A 6,000-nucleotide genomic window follows, 5' to 3' on the forward strand; every position below is an offset into this window, starting at 1 on the left:
CCCCGGGGGCGGCCCAGGGCAGCGCCCCGCGGTGCCCCGCTGCCAGGGGTAGCGCCGAACCGGGCTGCCTGCCCCGTGGCTTCCTCAGCAGCCTCGGCTTCTTGCAGCCAGTTGGTTGCGTGGGCCGTGTGTCCTTCATTAGGGCTGGCTCTTTTTTGCTGACCTTTTATTTTATGACCTTTTAAAAAACGTGAAATTCTTGGCCCGGGTTGGAAGACCAGTGCCAACTCCCACACGACTCTGACTGAAACACCTGCGAATGGCAGTGCTCCTAAGTCACAGCTTTAAAAGAACCCAAACAAAACAAGGTACCAAAAAAGCAACTTATTGATTTAATTAACTGAAACAACCTCTGTTCTAATGAAGAGGGTGTAGAATTCACTCATTTGATGTTGGCTCAGGCTGGCTGCTTCAGATCAACTATCCCAGTTCCTGCTTGCACCCTATGTGACCTATTTTTGGCACTGACCACAAGGAAAAAAACCCCTGCATTTTTATAGCACTTAAAAATAGTCAAACATACAATAGGGTAGGGGTTTCTTCAGGATACTGTGAAAATAATTAAGAAATATCTGTCCTTGTGCTTTGGAAAATACACTGATTGCTCTTGGCTGCCAAGGCTGAAATAATTTCTTCATTGTATAATACTGCCAAGATCCCTCCAGTATGTATAAAAATGGTTTAGGTTCCCCCCCCCCCCCAGTATATAGGCCATTGCAGAAGCAAATGCCTGACGTAACAGACCAATAATCTGTTCTGGTTTTGCCACTCCTGTGATCTTGTTCAAAGTATTTCTTGTATTAATTAGATGACTTTCTATGCATGAATCATGGTTTATCCTTTGCATCAAGGGAACTATACCTTGGGGATAAAGTAATACAGAAATAAAAATCCATCTAAACATAGGAAACCTAAAATTACTATTTTATCCTAGGTGAACTAAGTGTTTCTTCTTAAGGTATGTTCTTTAGAAAATGCTCAAAATCTTTTCTCAGATTGGCACCAAAAGTAGAGCAGAATTTCTAGATATCTCATTTCATGATGCCATACTGCTAAAACTGTATTCTTCACTACCAGATAAAAAGTGGGGTTTTTTTTCACTAAACCTTAGAGTTATTAATATTATTAGCCCATATTAAATAAACAACCTACCTAAAATCAATGGATACTAAGTTGGTTTTATGTGTATTAACTGTCAGTGCGTGCATATTTCACGACAATTTCAGTGTATTCCACAAGTAAATGCACTGAGTTAACTCAAGTTTCTTTTGAAAATATTCCTACTATAGGCAACAAGGGGACACACAATTTCTAGCAGCATTACAAGATGCTGGTAATAGTCCATACAGGCCAACACATCTGACTTGCATCTTGCACCCCAACCCTGGTGGCACTTCTGGCCAGTGTTACAGTTTGGTAAATGGACTACAGAGATCTGGGGTTTGACCTCATCTGTCAGGTACCATACCTAACATGGCAGCGGCAGTGCTGGATCCCAAAGAGCCTTTATCTCCATATAGTAACACTAGGAGCACGTATCCAAGAAGCACTGCTGGTTAGATCTTTTCTTATAATTAGAGAACAACTTGGATAAATTATAGTTTAAATTACAATTTTTGATGGAATGCTTGCAGTACTTAACGTGTGTACACTGGATGATACAGCTGAAATCATCATTCTCATTTTATTCCTACTGCACAATGAGGGGTTTTTTTTTAAGGTACAAGGGCAAGAAAACATACCTACCATTTTTTGATGGGAGCAAAAGGTCCTATATCTCTGATTTCTCAGACAGAAGTATGTATTGTCTGTCCAGCACCTACACAGAGAATCGTGTGTCCATGAAGTACTGAATTTCTTGGACGCCAGTGAAAAAGAGTTAACCAGCACACAATAAAGCCAGCCTGTCCAGAGTGCACAGTGTACCATGCAAACAATTTGCATGGTGCAAATAAACCATGCAGTTCACAGGTAGGTTCTGTATGTCCCAGACACAACAGAGTCACTGCACACGTGATGCAGTCAGCCTACACCAATAGGTACAGCAGGTACCATCCAGAATTTTGTTATATCTGAAGGCAGTGACAGCACCTTTTGTAACAATTTTCCTGCTGAATGTCCAAAGGTCTTAAAAATACAGCTAAAAGGTCAGTGCTGATTGAGGAAGCAATCTATTGTCTATTTCCAAAAGCAGTGGAGTTGACAGGTAAGGGAAATACAAGAATTTGTCACCACTTTGGTCTACAATCATTCTCCGGATGTTTATTAACGTAAGTCTGTGCTCATATTTTTTTCCCCATCAAACAAGGAATAACAGAACATTCCTCACAAGACTGATGTTAAACCTAATAAAGTAACTTGAGCGCTTTGATTTTTACATCTAAGATGCTGCTAAAACAGTTCCAAATAATCTTACTAATACTCTACTACATCCAAATTTTATCAGATTGCTTTGTGAAGCCCTTGTGAATATTTTTTAAGAGGTAGTTCTTGTTTCAGGTTGGCTAGCTCACCACAGTCTTTTCACCACAATATTTACAGATTTCAGATGCATTTAGGGAGGTGTTTAATAGCTGGAAGCTGTAAGAGAGGAGTTACCAGTTTTACTCGATACAGACCGGACTCAGCAGTCTTACAGCAGTAATTTACATAATGGCACAGCATACCAGCTGTGGATTTGGGCCCAAGTCTGACTAATTGTCACTGGCAGAGTGGAAGTGGAGACAAAAAAAGTGGGATTTTTGAGACAAGTGTTGACAAAAACAGTAAGACAACCTTGCTATGCATATAACCCTGGGTTTACACCACTCTCTAGAATATAAATATTTGTAGGCAGCCCCTCTTCTAGCACAAAGCCAGCCCTAGCCTCCTACTTAATAACTTGATGTTTCCCATTCTTACCAACATCTCTCCTCTTCCTCAGACAAGGTTTAATCATTTCTTTTATTAGTTCTTTCCTATACTATTAGATAGCACAATTTATCTGTTTCTTTTTTCATGTGATGAAAACCCTGACAGAATATATACTTAGTTCTATCAAAGCTGTCATAAAGGTATTTTGTTCTCAATAGAAATTACTTAATTCTTTACAACCCATCACTGGAGATGCACAGGAATTAACAAGAAACATGTTATAGTCTTCCTAGCCAAAGTTTTTCGGTGGATAAATGTCTTACACTCTCTATATGGCATCATCTCTTTATTATTTGAGTGAAGAAACGTATCTACTGGATTAGGTTTTAGACATTTTAAGTTTCAGATTAAAATATAAAAATAATGTAATTCAAGAGACAAACATTTTTCAAATTATTTGAAACATCAGTCTATCACTGAAAAAAGTTACAGTCTATGTAACTTGTCTGACAACAAGGGCAACAGTTCAAGATGTAAACAACTGAAAAACTTTTAATTATTGGTAAGCACATAACTATGATGCTAAGAATATTCAAAGATACACTTCCAGGAAAGACATGTCTTGAAAAATAAAAGAGGATATATTTCGGCTTTAAACAACTGCCCACATCAGTGGCAGCTTCTTTATGCACAATGCTTGTAATAGAGCTGCTGAATCTAGAGCAATAGCAATTTTAGAAAATAATACCCACAAACGTCATCATGGTTTGACCAAAGAGGCATGAATAATAGTGAGAGACCTCATGTAAGCTCAGATGTACATGTAAGCTCATGTACACTCAGAAACTGAGATGTTTCATGAAGTTTAATTATGTTACCATACTTCATTAGGACACCCCTCTTGGTGCGCAAAGTGGTTATTTTTACTCAATTACCTTACACAAGGCGCAACAAAACTGGAAAGTATATATAATCTGCCATTTTTTGAGAGATGAAGTACAGAACCCTTTGTTGAACTGACCCCTGCTATGACTTAGGAATGCAAAGCTGTGGCTGTTACCCATAAATCCACACATTCAACTATCAGACCTACTCTCTCAAGTATCAGCTAACATTCCAAGTTCAGTGTTCGCAATGCACTTGCCAGGGACACAGGAAGAGACAGGATGGAGAAGTTTCCCAGGTTTCTTAGAATTCCTGCTTCCTTTCAAAAGAAAGGCTTTTTACTCTCAAGCTATTTCACTTACATGTAAGAAATCCGAGTACCTATACATACTGATCCTCATTAAGAAAATGTCTAGTTCCTCCCACTTTCTCCAAGATTCATAGTGCTATGCTTCTATTGCATTTGTTTTTCTCAGTCCTCCCACTTTCTCCAAGATTCATAGTGCTATGCTTCTATTGCATTTGTTTTTCTCAGTCTTCAAAGTGACAGCTACTGTCTCTCAGGGCTAGACGACAAAACTGCAGTCATTTTAACCTGAAACAATCATCATTTCCATTACCAGAGCTAGACTCCTGTGACAAAGTCTTGCAGGAAAACCATCCAGCACCTCTAGCAATTGAGAATTCATAGGTTTATTTGGAGAAGATAGAATTACTAAGCTTACACAAAACTCCATCTCAGGGGGCTAAACCAGCTCTGTGCTCACATGCCCAAACTGAATTATAATTGTAAAGTGATGACCTAAATAGTGAGCAAAATAACTTGCTTAAAATCCTATGCTATGTGTGATGACTTATTTCAGTAAGACTCCTTTTTTCTAATCTTCCTCAGTCATAAGAAAACACTGTACCCAAAACAACTATGGAAAGCATCTTGTACCAAATGAGAAAAAAAAGTAATTAAAGGGAAAGACCACATCTACTAGGAATAAATGGATGTTTCACACCCACATGTCAACAGCAGTATTTCTGCAAACTGCCTGTAGCATACCTCACATTCGTTCTCAAGAATGGGAATTACTAAATTGAACTGGAACACTGTCTAGTAAGGAACAGACTGAAATGAGTCTGGAGGGTAAGATAACAGCCTATCTGCAATTTAAACTCATTTTTTTCAGTTTACTTCATTAGAATTTATCACAGTTTTCCTCCTACAGGATGTCATTGTTCTGTACTAAGTAGTGCAACAATGCTCAATAAACAGTATTTTGTTCCCTGTCTGTGTTTTAGTGTGCAATATGACAAAATGGGGATTTGTTATTTTCCCTACAGCCTTCTAATACCTATGAATTTTGCCTTAATTTCTTAATTCAACATTCAGGAACTCTAATAGATAGAATAAAATCAAACGTGAAAGCAAGTCAGACAGCATTTGTATCCATTAAGAAATGTACCCTGTTGTACCATTGGACTTGATGATCTCAAAGGTCTTTTCCAACCTAGTGATTCTGTAAGTGGAAGGCATTTTTCTCTTGAACAACTCCTGCTGAAGATTATGGTTGACCTCTTTAATTGGATTTTGACACCCCTATTCACATTTTTGCAATACTCTATTTAGATTCTATGCCAATACTTAAAAGCATATTTTTAACTTTCAGGACATGTTTAGTTTCCACTGATTTCAACGAAATAAGTAAATCCTAGATTTAAGACAATCTTGAAATACTTTTTGGAATAACAATGAACTAGGGAATAAAAACTTCTTCTGACCTGCCATTAATGTGAACTGAATCTGTAGTATCAGTAGTGATCCTGTAGCAGGAAAAGGGAAATACCTTAGAAAAACTTCAGTTGCACTATCAATTTCTGTTTCTGGGTGTTTCCCAAAAAAGCCTTTACAAAAATATGTTTGTCTTTGGAGACCAATATTCACTTACAGTTAGCCACAACTGTTTTTTTTTTTAAGGTAAAGCAATTGCGTTGTGAAATAAGTATACGTCATAAAATATTTTTATTTGCTCTACACATACAAATAATACCCACCTCAACAGCCATCAGTTTTGTAGGCATTGATGATGTACACAGGTGAATGAACATGGGTGTAGCCCTTTGCCCATAAACACACTATCTGAACAGGGCTCTGCACTAGGGCATGAGACTTAGCCAAGTAAATCTTAAGCAAAACCTGCATAGATGATTCTGGCCAGCATTCATAGGTAGGAGACAAACCTCGTACTACTCTCTGGCTGTACTTGATGTTAG

The sequence above is a fragment of the Gallinula chloropus genome (genome assembly GCF_964237585.1).
Source record: "Gallinula chloropus genome assembly, chromosome: 5".
NCBI classification, from domain to species: domain Eukaryota; kingdom Metazoa; phylum Chordata; class Aves; order Gruiformes; family Rallidae; genus Gallinula; species Gallinula chloropus.